The 13985-nt window shown below is 43.5% G+C and overlaps 1 long non-coding RNA gene across 1 annotated transcript; it reads right to left on the bottom strand.

Annotated features, from left to right (window-relative positions):
- Positions 1-8242: 8242 nt before the first annotated feature.
- Positions 8243-9924, bottom strand: LOC149768843 (uncharacterized). The gene is made up of 2 exons (XR_016398182.1): positions 9551-9924; positions 8243-8522 (listed from the first exon to the last, which is right to left on the bottom strand). It is a non-coding gene; the product is annotated as an uncharacterized LOC149768843 (long non-coding RNA).
- Between the last annotated feature and the right edge of the window lie 4061 nt (positions 9925-13985).

Below are 13985 nucleotides of genomic sequence, written 5' to 3'. Positions count from 1 at the left end.
TCGCGTGAAGGCGACCGTTTTGCGGGCAGTCATGATATTAAAACTGGGGTTTCTGGAGTAAAACTATGACTCTAAAAGTGCGCCACCTTTCTAGGGTACATCCCTGCGCATCTTTTATCTGGATTAACGTAACGTAAATCTCTCCGTGGTCCGGAGTACATGCATCTTCATCGAACGGTCGAGAGTGTAGGATCTGGCGTCTGTTGGAAAATCTAGTGGACTCTGGGGTGCTTTTTGGAGGGGAATCCGAGAACCGACGCAAAGGCAAGCATATGGCGCTGCGAGCAGGAGATGGACCGATGGCCGACTGGAAGAAAATATCTTTCCAAAAGTTGATAGAAACCTGGTAAGCTTATGCTACAGGATAACCTGCATGCTGACGTTAATTTGATCCTCCGATGGTATTATTATAGAAGAAAGAATTGATTTGAAGATCTTGTTTTGTGTTGAAGCCTGCATACTTATGCAAGCCAAACGCATTACTTCTCAAGCCATCGAATGCATTGGCAGGAGGAAGAAAAGGAGTCATGTTCCTCATGTTTGTGATGGAAGGAAACACCCACCATTTTTGATGACTTGATTAAACTGTGGGTTCTTGAATCAGAAGGTAATCCCGAAATCAATCTCTCTCTCTCTCTCTCTCTCTCTCTCTCTCTCTCTCAAACAAGTGAACGTATATCTTTTCAATTGTTCTGTTTATTAATCTACTGGTATGTTGCACGGCGCCAGGTATAGGTAGTGAATCGACGAAACAACCACCAGAAAGTAACACATCGGTTGTCTCGCCTCTTTGTGTGAGATTTCCCTCTCTTTTTGGTTCAGAGGAGAAACGAGGCCTGCGCTCGGTACCCAAGGCAAATTGAAAGGATTCATTTAAGCTTAAGGGAGGGAAGCTAGCTACAATTCTATCATTAGATGAATCTCTCGTGATACACTTATTATTTGATGATTTGGACAGCTGCCGAGTTGTCTGACAAAGATATCAAATATTGGTAACAGGGATGTGGGAGATTGAAAGAAAGAGAGTCGTACAAGGCAAAACACTACAACTCTCCAGCAACTTAACGCTCTTCCCCTGTCGTCCACGCGTAACAAAAGCATGCCTTCTCTTCCAGGGTTCAGTGATGTCATGACGTTTTACTGGAAGCCAAACAAAGGAAGAAAAAAAAAAAACTGTTGTTGTTTGAGATGCACGTAGAAACCAGAAGAAAAGCATGGAGAGAATAAGTGCATCATGTTTTTCCGAAACTTTATCATATATGACTGCTTAGGTATTACCAATTTTTTTTTTTTTTACTAAAGCGGACATTTCATATATTACGAGTATAGATACATCTAATAAAATCAAAAAATAATAAATCATAAAGTGCCCTAGGCAACTCCCTCTCCCTGGCTCACAAGGTGTCTTCAGAGTGGCAGGCCACATAAATAGCCACTCAGTCTGAAAGTCTAATTGGCCTCTCTGAATATATATTTAGCCTAAAAGACCGCTCCATCTCTCACCATCGCCCAAATATCCCAAATCAGAGGATAACTCCCTCCACTACTGCTTAAACCCTCTTGGATCCAACTGATCACGGTGGCTGAGTCACCTTCTAATATAATCCAGGTAGCATGTAGCACTCCTTGCACATAACACGGCCCAAGCCGCCCATAGCTCTGCACCAGAAATTGAGGTGTCGAAGATCTGGCAGACACCACTCTAAAGTTCGGGCCCTTAATGACAAATCCAACACTTCCTCTCCTACCTCTATCCAGTATAGGGTGCCAGAGTGCCGGAGTGATTCTTTTTTTTAAGCATCTATATATGCCCAAAAGTTTATCACGCATTCTCTTCAAAGAGATCTTTAATGATTGAAGTATCAAACAGTCTCAACAATAATATAATTTTTTTGAAAGTCACCATCTTCTTAGTCCCTCAAAATCAATTTTGTAGTATTGTGCAAGAAAAAATAAAAACTTTTGGCGGAGCAGGCCTTATTAAAAATAAATGATGCTACAGTTCGAACTACATGCAAAATTTGACTTATATGTTACAGAGACATTAATCAAGGGCATCCCACATCTGTCTCATTGGGGACTCTACGACTATCATCCAATAACTTTTTGATACGCCACCAGCCAATGCCAGATCTCCTCCTCTTGTATATTATCGCCGGTTACGCATACTTCAATTTTGTTACGGGGGGTTCCCCGAATTTAGTCCCACATCGGCTAATCAGCGGGAAGGTCTGTGCCATATAATGGGGGGCTCAATCACCCTTCCCTTAGGAGGCGCCTTTTGTGGAGCAAAACCGTGAGGCGCCGTGAGGAGGGCTCCGGGTACGCTCGACCCCCAAATCGGACCCAAAGCGGACAATACCTTCTTAGGGACACTCTCTCTTCCCCTGCTCGGCTGGTGTGTGGGCTCTGCTCCAGCACGGGGTACAAATCCCGCATCAGATGGCGCTAGAAGGAGGGCTTGAACCTCCGCCTATCCAGTAAGGAGCCGACCCGGGCACAGGACCTCCCCGCTGGGGGGCTGTGTTACGGGGGGTTCCCCGAATTTAGTCCCACATCGGCTAATCAGCGGGAAGGTCTGTGCCATATAATAGGGGGCTCAATCACCCTTCCCTTAGGAGGCGCCTTTTGTGGGGCAAAACCGTGAGGCGCCGTGAGGAGGGCTCCGGGTACGCTCGACCCCAAATCGGACCCAAAGCGGACAATACCTTCTGAGGGACACTCTCTCTTCCCCTGCTCGGCTGGTGTGTGGGCTCTGCTGGTGACGGGGTGCAAATCCCGCATCAGATGGCGCTAGAAGGAGGGCCTCGGCCCTCCGCCTATCCAGCAAGGAGCCGACCCGGGCACAGGACCTCCCCGCTGGGGGGGCTGTGTTACGGGGGGTTCCCCGAATTTAGTCCCACATCGGCTAATCAGCGGGAAGGTCTGTGCCATATAATGGGGGGCTCAATCACCCTTCCCTTAGGAGGCGCCTTTTGTGGGGCAAAACCGTGAGGCGCCGTGAGGAGGGCTCCGGGTACGCTCGACCCCCAAATCGGACCCAAAGCGGACAATACCTTCTGAGGGACACTCTCTCTTCCCCTGCTCGGCTGGTGTGTGGGCTCTGCTGGTGACGGGATGCAAATCCCGCATCAAATTTTATTTAAGATGCATATATTTACAGAAAAAATTGCCGTAGATTGGTTGATGGCTTATGTAGCTAATTACACAGAAACTACATTATAAAATTCTGTATTTGATCTGTCATTTAATTCTTGAATATTTTATTTTTTATTCTCATAGATATATCTGTACAGTAACATATCTGAAATAAAAAATATATAAGAAGAAAAGCAGGGAGAGAGAAAACACAGGCATGGAGGCGTTAAAAACGTGGTCTATAGTAAATTACGTTAACGTGACAGCCGGCGGTTTCTTCTTTAGATTAATGAATGCATGAGTGATGCCCAATGAACGCGTCTCATTCGGGACTTGCTTTTGGAACACGCATTCACCAGCTCAAAAACGCTCGGTAGAGGTGCGGAGAGAGAGAGGCCAACTGTCAAACCGGGTTCTTTAGCTGGGTCAGCCATTATTATACCGAAGAAAGAAAAGAACTACCAAATTTTATTGCGGAGAAAGACCGGACAGGATTGCAGTGGTCGGTGTCGTCAGCCTGGGGGCGGCCCCCAGCGTCATAAAGCCTGTCGTTCCATTGATGTTCGAACATCGTTCAGCATTTGGCTCACGTTTTTTTTTTTTTTTTAAATATAAATTTATTATTATTATTATTATTTAAATACGTGTACCAATACATCTAATAAAGTCAAAAAACACCAATCCGTGGAGTGCCTCTAGCAGCTCCTCCTTTCCTGAGGGTGTACCCTGAGTGGTGGACCGCATAGACAACCACCCAGTTGGCCGCCCCATTGGTTTCTCTGAATATATATTTGGTCTGAAAGGCCACCCCATCCCTCATCATCATTCCTATGTCCCCAATCAGGGGGTGGTCTGTGCTCTCACCCCTCGGCCTCCCCTGAATCCACCAGATAACCATAGCCGAATCGCCCTCCAGAATGATCGAACTGGCCTGTAGCACCTGCCGCGCATGTCGAAGCCCAACCCAGGCGGCTCGCAACTCTGCCCCCGAAACCGATGTGTCAAACAACTGACAGCCACCTGCTACCACCATCCTGGAGTGCGGGTCCCATATAACAAAACCCTACACCCCGCGTGCCTCCATCCAGCACCGATCCGTCGAAATTGACATTGAGAAAGCTTGGGGGTGGAGGCTTCTAGGTGAAAAACACTATCTGAAGAGTTGCCTGAGTAGAAAGGGAACTCTAGATGTTCCAAGCTATCAAAGGTCTATCTGAGAGCATTTGGCTTACGTTTGATTTAGTATATTTTCTTAATAACTTCCGTGCATTATTTCGAGCAAAAGAGGTCTAAAAATTAGATGATGTATTTTTCTCAAACCTTGCGAGTACTTCAGAATAGTGTCTTTTGTTGCCGATCACTCCAGTAAAATACTATAGACGGATGGGATAACCCTGCCATTCTTTTTTGGAACATTTTACTTTCTAACTTTTGGAGATGTATTCATAGTAGATCTATGTTTAGCCAAAAAAGAAAAAAGGTTTGATGGTCCCATTTCTCTACTCTGCTGCAGACTGTCAATGGGCTGAATCAATGAGGGCTGAAGAAGGGCCCATCCAGCCAAGTTCATATAATCTTCCTTGATTCAGACTTATTCATGCATGATATTACTTATCCCATGTGCAGATAAACAAGGAAATCTTGCTTCCTTCAAAGAGAACAGCATACTTCCCCAAAATAACTAAAAATCCAAAAGCAATATATCCATATTCATCTCTAACATGCCTCAGGTATCAAGGCCACTGTACTTCAAGGATCTTGTGCCCACAGCAAAAAAAAGTTCAGCCACAAACAATTCTAATCTCACAAACCTCATAGGATTTTTATGGATGTTCTATTGATCGTTTAACACATACATAGCATCTTGTTTTATCAAAAATCTGATGTCAAAAAGTACTCATATTTGCACCACAGCAGTTTCTATTTAGGTGTTATATAATTTGCATGCCGCAGTCAACAGAAAATGCAAAGCCTCCACTGTTCTAACCATTTGACTCACAAAGAGCCACCAGGACAATATCAACTGATGTACAGACTCCTAGATCAATCTCTCTTTTGCACTCGAGCAATTGCACACATACTTCATGCACCCAACGCACATAGCAATGTTATCAGCTCTGCTTCAATCCTGGATGATATTGAAGGAGAATTTCAATAGTAGCTGCGGAATTCCAGAGATAATAGGACCATATGTCTACAGAATGTGATATTATTCAATGATGAGTCACCGACTTCCAGATTTAAATCTCTCAGTTCCGCAAGCTGTTTAAGTTCTACACAATACTCTGTACCGTGGAATTATCATGCATCTGGCATAATCAAACTGCAAGCAGCTTCAAGTTTTTTGGTGCAACAGATTGCTGGGTGCCCGGCAGCCTAACCAAGAAAAGCTTTGTGCACGCTGTAGAGAACAAAGACAATTAGGCCTGTCAAAGATTGTATAAACTATAAAAGGTAGAAACTTGAATGACCCATTTACCTTAGGTCTGTGTGTATCAGGTGGCAGCTACGAAAATGGTAGCAGTCCAAAAGGATCACCGGACTTGATGTAGATTACTTTGGCCACTACGAGTATTCAAGAGGATCACCAAACTCGATGTAGATCACTTTCGCCACTACGAGTATCTAAAAGGATCACTAAACTTGATGTGGAATACTCTGACCACTACGAGTATTCGGAAGGATCATCAAACTCGATGTGGATAACTTTGGCTACTACGAGTATCCAAGGGAATCATCAAACTCGATATAAAACACTTCGGCCACTACGAATATTTAGGAGGGTCACTAGACTCGATGTGAAACACTTTGGCCATTACGAGAATGACTGGACATGGTTCAGAAGCGATATCTGCCACATTGAAAAGCCGAATCATATGCGAAACTTCCGAAGGCTATAAGTTGGTCATATGATACCCGATTGAGATGACCTTTTTTTCCTGAAATTAGGTATCTTTTCGAGATCTATAACTTTGGGCCAGCCTCTTAGAAAATTGAATTGAGCTAAAATTCTATCGTTTAAGCCCCAAAACGGACTAGACAACCAAAAGTTTTCTTTTTGGATAAGACTTTGACCGGACGTAGCTCTCTATCCGAGAAGAATCAGGCAGAGCGATCAAAGGCAGAGTTGATATAAAAGTCGAGATTACCTCCTCAAGAATTTCAGTTTTTTTCTAGAATATTTCTAAATTTTAGCTTTTTTCTAGAATATTCTTATTAATCATATTTATTTTAGAATATCTAGTCCTATTCAAACTATAAGAGGAATCCAACCCAAATTGTGAAAGGAGGGACCTCACTAGTATTATAAATAGGGGCTATGTACCTCAGTTTAAGGGGTGCGAAAAAATCAATAAAAGAAAAAAGGACTTAAAGCCCTACTTTCGAGATTCCTCCATCTTCTTCTAGTTTTCTTTTGTAAAATTCGAGTTGAGCAAGTTAAAGAAAATCTTTTTTCTCCTCGATCAAATCAGGTAGTCTAAAAACTCAAACCTCCACCAAATTCCTATGCATTTATCTACCTGGAAGTCAAGATGCTTAAGTATTCTATTACATTACTAGGAATTTCAACAAGATTGTAAGAGCAAAACTGAGATCCTCTGCCAGCCATGTTTTAACCCTACCCGCCACTCATCATTTATGCATCTCTAGTAAAGAGAGAGCTTTCTTGAAAGCTTGCATTTCAGTCCTTAAATATCTAAAAAGAATTCCAAATTGATCTTCCTCAGTGTCAATATTATCATGAATCCAAAATTGCTACTCCAATTTCACTTCTGTTGTTGCACAAGATCCTGAGGATGCATTTCCAATCTCAATACATCTGAAAAGGATGGCTTTGCCAGTGATTTGTAGAAAAAGCTGGCTTTGCTAGTGATTAGTAGAAAAAAGTCGGGTATCTTCCTAGATTTTCAGCCTTCAAATCAAAGCAATGTACAAACAATGGAAAAAGATTCAAATAGAAACATTTTACTATGCCAGCATACGAAGCACAGGCTCAGTAATGGACTCATTAAATTTTTAGGGTGTAAGGTTGCATATAATATCTTTTACATATCCAAACATGGTTAGGATATGTATTATACATGGATGACATATCCAAGGACGTACTCATAAAATATGTGCATTGTAAGCCTCCAACCACATCCAAACAAGGGATACCACTGTGATTGCGATAACAAATTCTCTAATCCCCCATACTCCCTCTGCCTCCTATTCTAACATGGAATTGAAGAGATTTAAGTTAAATCCTCACTTATGGAATATTATATAGATGGATTAACTGTGCATTTGAACAACCCCCTTCCCCTAGGCATTGAGATTTGGTATGACGCCATTCTAAAAATAGTCTGCTGATACAGAATGTAAAGTCCAAAAGTCCTGTTGTTATAGAATATGAAGTCCCGCACAATTAGCACAAACCTTATTCACCAGGTCTCAGATGGCCTCTCGGAAGCTTAAAGAATGAGTTTTTCAATTAGCCCATGAGAGTGTTGAAACAATTTGACCTGTTATGGGGGAAAAAAATCTTTAGGTCCCTCCTATAGCAGAATTTATAACTAATTTCTGATTTAGTAAATGAATTCCCAAAATTTCACTATTTCATCCAGGTCTACATGTTAGAGAAAGATCAAAAGCACATCCTAGCAGGATAAATCACTGTGTAAAATTCAGGAATCAATAGCAGCAGCAGTAATCCACTGCAGTGTGATCTGCTGTTCACAAAAAGAGCAATGGTGTTCAGAGAAGATATCGTGTATCACTCAGAGGTTAAGCAACATCAAGTGTGATGATAAAAACAACCAACTAGCATGTTGACACATTAAGAGGAGCTTGCAGTATGAAGAAGGCACCAAAGAGCATAAATCAGGATGGTGGCATCTGGCAATAATGACTAACACCTTAACTACAAGAAGGGGAGCTGCCTTCAAGCTTCCTTGGCAACTTGGGGCATAGTATTTGTATCATGTCAATATCATTCACTCCAATAATATGCATACTTGTCATGGTGCATTACACCAACTGCCAGAGCAGGAAGATATGAAAAATATGCTAGTTGGAAAAATGAAAGAGATGACATAGTTAGGGAACTAAGTTTTAATTTACATAATGCAAAGAAAGTCATTCTTTTTTTTATTAGAAAGCATGTCAATGCATTTCACCAGCATATGCTATCAATTCCCCAGCAAAAGCATGTGTAACAACCATGACTGCTAAATCGCACTACATATCAAAAACCTCAACCCACAAACACATGTAAACATTACACGAAGAAAAAGACCAAGGAGAATCAAATCTACCCAACTTTGAGATGCATATATTATCCTCGACCTTGATCTTGTGTAACATGGCGTGTCAATTCCAGCATCCCACTCAATGCATTACCACTGCCAATAAGAAAAATCAACACATATAGAAACAGTTTCTTAAATTCAAGTTCCAAAAGCACCCTTAAAGTCGCACCAGGCCTATATACACATTTATAAACAAATAAGACAAGAAAGCATTATTATAATATCAATCAGTTATCCATGTAGTGTTCTTCAAGCCAATACTTGAGAAAGAATTTTTAACACCAAACCAGGATGGATAAAAGAACTAGCAATGACACTAAAAGTTAAAATATAATTTAGAACAACCAGTGACAAGAAAAGCATCCACTTTTAGCTTGAATTCAACAAATGGGATTATTAATATAGGTGACCATGTTTGTGCATCATAACTCCGTATATATATAGGAACTATAAGGATAAGTTATGGTGCGTTGGTAATGGTGTCAAATTAGGCATTCTACTCGGCCGGAGCTCGATTGACTTAAGAAATTAGTGTTCGTTTATCTAGGATGCCCCTTCATATAAAACAAAGAATTATCCTAGATAATCTCCTTCAGTAAGAACTCTCGACCAGCTGCAGGCCTAACCAACAATCAAGGGTAATAGAACTTAGAACCTGCTAATTGTCAGTTAAATGAATAAATGTCACGATAGTGACCATGAAAATGGAATTTATGATCAAATTTAGAACTTTAATCAGCATATCTATGAAATGCACAAAATAATATAAGTTCTCTTGACTATGACCACAAGCCCTTGGGTAAAATAGACCGAGTTATACGATTCACTGTCACTGAAACTTATTTTTATTCTACTGGCTCACCAGCAAGACGAATCCACTAGGCCTCATACTCATATAGATTGAACAATTAAAAGAAAAACAAAGTGAAAACTACTCAAATTCAAGGACCACTCTCTCTCTCTCTCTCTCTCTCTCTCTCTCTCTCTCAACCTTTTCCTTTTCAAGGGTGAAACATCCAATTTGGTTGCTATTTAGATAAGAAAGAAAAAAAATATTAGGAATTCATGAAGGAAAAGACGGGAATAAAAGGGAGAGGGGGATGGGGGTGGGAAGAACTGACCAGAAGAACCCCTTCGAGGCAAGCCCTCAACCCATGAGCCGCATGGCTGATAACCAACAGCAAAAGGACCAAAATTTGTACGAAAAAATGCCAGAAAGAAAAGGCAAGGCATGTTAATCCCTTGCGAAGCTGTCCTTTATCGATAGAAAAGAAGAAGAGCACGAGAAAGACAGAGAAAGTCCTTGGCTTTCAACCGCCAAGGACCAAATCTTTCGAGCCGAAGCAGTAACGGCTCAGAGAGTGGATGTCCGCGACGTTGCGGCCGCTGCCCCCACCCCTAGTGTCGAACACCCGTCCCATGGTTAAATTTCGTTTTTCGAGTCAATACATCGTGCAGTTTCCTGCTGGCTCACCCAAGGGCACCTGAGATTGGGTTTGGTGAATCAAATCCCAGGACCAAGCCAGGGCTTACTCAACTGTAATAATATTCATTATGATTGTTTGCCCCAGTGGTCTTCGTTTTATCAATTAAAATTTGAAAAAAAAAAGACTTTTGTGAGCCAATGATCATAAGCTTCAGATAGTATCAGATTATGATAGTATTAAGATATAAATCTTATTTAAATTACAACACATTGCAACCACAATTTTTTTTTGGTAATACGAAATGATCTAGCATGAGTACATCCAACAAAATCATAGTAGGAGTGGTGCGGTGAAGACTCATAGCTAGCCCATAAGATGCCACCGGAATGTTGGACAACGTAGGAAGCCACCCAATCTGTAGCTCTATTTGATTCTCGATACACATAGGTAACGTAGGAAGCCACTCAATCTGCAGCCCTATTCGACTCTCGATACAGATGGATAGCTTGGGATTCTACACCAATTTGCAACTCCCTACAGATATCGTACATAAAGGGGTGCTCAACAATCGCCCTGGTGTGACCCTAGATCTACCTGATGATAGTCGCCGAGTCCCCCTCAAGATGAATCTAGTCAGCCTCCTGGACAAGACAAGCATAAGAGATGCCATACCAAGCTGCCCTCGGCTCAGCACTCGGGACAAAAGTGTCGTAGAGCCAACACCCCCCGCTACAACCAAGTTGGAACCAAAATCTCTAATAACAAACCTAGCGTCGCCTTTCCTACCGCCATCAGACACGCTACTGTCGAAGTTCACCTAGAGAAAACTAGGAAATGGGGGCTCTCAAGCAAATGAGGATTGTGCGAGGCGCTGCTAGAGCTGAATGGGATTCCTAGGTGTCCCTTGCTGTGCCAGTTCCTCCAATGGTTTGAGTCTGCATGTACTCTGTTGCATGGATGAGTGCCCTGTCAACAACAATTCTCAGGCTCTGGCTTCTGCCCACAAAGATCCTGGTGTTTCTGTCCAGCCAGACATGATAGGTGATATAAGAGCATCTGATACTACTGGCCACGACAGCGAGTTTCTCTACGGAATCCTTCAAGTAAGCTAGGAACGCTGCTACCAGGGTTGAAGACTACAAAAAGCGTCAGTCAGCTGCCACACCAGAGTAGCCCTAGGGCAGCCAAACAAAGCATGCTCCACTGATTCCTCCACCTCCAAGCATCTGTCACAAGTCGGGGGAGCCTCACACCCCTCCCACAAAGGACACTCTTTCTGATCAGAAGACAACCCCGAGCAACCTTCCACAGGAACAAGGTAACTCGAGGACGAGTGAGGAGTCTCCATAACTAGCTACGATCGATCAATCACAGAGCCTCAACTCTATACAGATCTCCAAAGTTAGAGGACCTCACCTTGGATCTACAAGTCATACCCAGCTCCTTCTATTCAGCCCACCCCTCTATGTACTAGCAAAGCAAGGATCCTCTTAGCTAGCTGCTCCCTAAAGAGATGTTGCACCATCGTTGCATCCCATCTCCTCTCCTTCGAGAAAAAAAGGTCGCACACCTTAAGACTTGAGCTGTCTACATCGACCATGGTCGGCCATAACTGCAACAGTAGATCGAAGATTCAGGTATCATCCAACACATCAATCGATTGGACGTCACCAATCACCCATCTAATCCAAGATAGTACCCTTGGAGCCGAAGAACACATCTCATGCCACATAAAGGAACAATGCCGACTCACCTGGAACTTAGACATTGCGACCCGATTGCTGTACATGGCTCTCATCAACACACTCCACAGGCCCTCAGGCTCAAGCAAATACCGGGCCACATGTCTGGCCGCCAAGGCCTTCCTCCCATCAGCAGGGAGCAAAAGCCCAAACCCCCACTACTACGAGACTGGCATAGCACTTCCCAAGCCACCAGATGAACACCTCCCCTACCATTCTGCACTCCCCAAATGAAGTTTTTGAACATTCGCTCTAAACTCATCAGAGGTGTCTTCGGCAGTATGGTGTTGGACAAGAGGTAAATCGAAACCAAGCTAAGGATTGATTTCACCAATGTTGCTCTACCAATCGTGGAAAGGGCACCCACCTGCCACCCCTCCAACTTTCAGCTGATACTCTGCTCAATCTCGTTGCATTCTGCCTTCCGCAGCCGCCTCATCATGATAGAAACCCCCAAGTTTCCCCAGCAGCCAGCCTATCACCAACTCCCAGAATATCTATGATGCAAACCCTGAGTTGAGGCTTGATTTTCGGGCTAAAGTTAATAGCTAACTTTGCTAGGTTGATTAATTGGCTTGAAGCAGCACAGTAATCCTCTAGGATTCTCCTAATCTTCGTGGCACTTTGTCTTGTGGCTCGAACAAGGAGCATATAATCATCTGTAAATAAAAGATCGGAGATCGACTGAACCATCAAGATAGGCTTGTAAGCCTCAATGACCTATGACAAGGATGCAGGATGCAGCTTAGAGGGTTCGAGATAGAGCATCAGGACAATTAATAAACAAGTAGGGAGAGAGGGGGTAACCTTGCCGAAGACCAATAGTGGACTCGAAGAAGGACGTGGTGTGTTGTTCACCAGAATAGCAAATAATGGGGCTTGAATACATCCCATAATCTAGCGGATTCAATCTCATGAAAACCAAAGGTCTCCAAGAAATAGGAGAGAAAGTGCCAACTCATTTGGTCATACGTCCACTCCATGTCCAGCTTGATAGCCATGAGACTCCACCGACAAGGGGCTGTTTGAAGGTCATGCATGGACTCCATCGTGACTAGCATAATAAGAGCCCTGTTCTTAGCCGCTGAGATTCTCACATCAGGTGTCGGGCCGAAGACAGTAATTTCGCTCTCAGGCTAGACTGACCATCTTTGTCGGAAAAACTATAGTAGCTCCTTGCTGATGGACCCCGCCTCCTTCATCATCCCTCTACTGCTATCCCTGATGCTCCAAATCCTATTCTTCTACCTCTGAATCACTGTCGACTGGTGGAAGAATCTAGTGTTTCAGTCTTCCTCCAAAATCTATTGTACTATGGACTTTTGTCGTTAGAAGGTATCCTGCTGGAGCAAGAGAGAGTGGTGCAAAGACAGCTGCAATCTCAGCTCTGATGGATCCTTTGGAGATAGAGCCTCGTCCTGCTCCTCTTTGGACTGGAGAGAGGCAGTTGCCCCCTCAGAAGATATCACCCACCTCCACTCTGATCCAACTGCAGAGCCGACGCTTGAGTAACTCAATCTTGCGGCTCACTCGATGCATTATGTCTCCCCTCACCGCCAAACGCCAAACCTTTCTGACGATGTCCTAAGTCCTCGGATAGGAGAGCCAGAACATCTCGAAGCGAAAGAGGCATTGATAAGGCGTCGAGGACTGTGTACTGATGAGAATAGGGCAGTGGTCCGACCTAATTTGGGGTAGGTGATGCACGTGATAGTCCGGGATATGCTGGATCCACCCTACCATGGCAAAGGCTCTGTCAATCCTTTTCTAAACCCTTGCTCAGCCTTAGTGGTTGTTGCACCGAGTGAACCTCAGCCCAGTGAACCACAGGTCCACCATACCATTTACTGCAATAAAATCTTGAAACTCTCTAACCTCAGCTTTAGCCGAAAATGCCCTGCCCCCACGCTTCTTCTGCGGCCTATCAATACAAATGAAATCACCTACCATCATAATAGGGGTACCCTGCTGCACCATATAAGACACCTCGCTCCATAGCTCTCAGTGCTCCCTGTAATCTATGCTAGCATAGACTATAGATAAAAACCAAGGAATACCATTACCTTTGGAGATCACCATAATTGATTGCTGATTACATCTATGGAAGTGTCAAAATTAGCAAAGCCCAGCTTCCATTACCTTTGGAAATCACCTGGCGTGCTGAAGATTCTACCCCATCAATCTAGTCTCCAAGAGGACGGACACATCCGGGTCATTCAATTGCATTAACCTCCTGAATGTGGCTGGAAAAGAAGACTTCCCAGCACCTCTACAGTTCCAAATCAACAACTTCATGTTAAAGAAGAAGGCCCTTCTGTGTGACCAACTCCCTCGGTTCTTTCATTGGTCCCCACCACACTTGGGCCACCCCATCACTTCCTTGGGCC

Source organism: Phoenix dactylifera, chromosome 1 (genome assembly GCF_051530095.1).
Source record: "Phoenix dactylifera cultivar Ajwa chromosome 1, Ajwa_hap1_PhDact_Kaust_v1.1, whole genome shotgun sequence".
NCBI lineage: Eukaryota > Viridiplantae > Streptophyta > Magnoliopsida > Arecales > Arecaceae > Phoenix > Phoenix dactylifera.
This window is presented reverse-complemented; position numbering and strand designations above follow the sequence as displayed.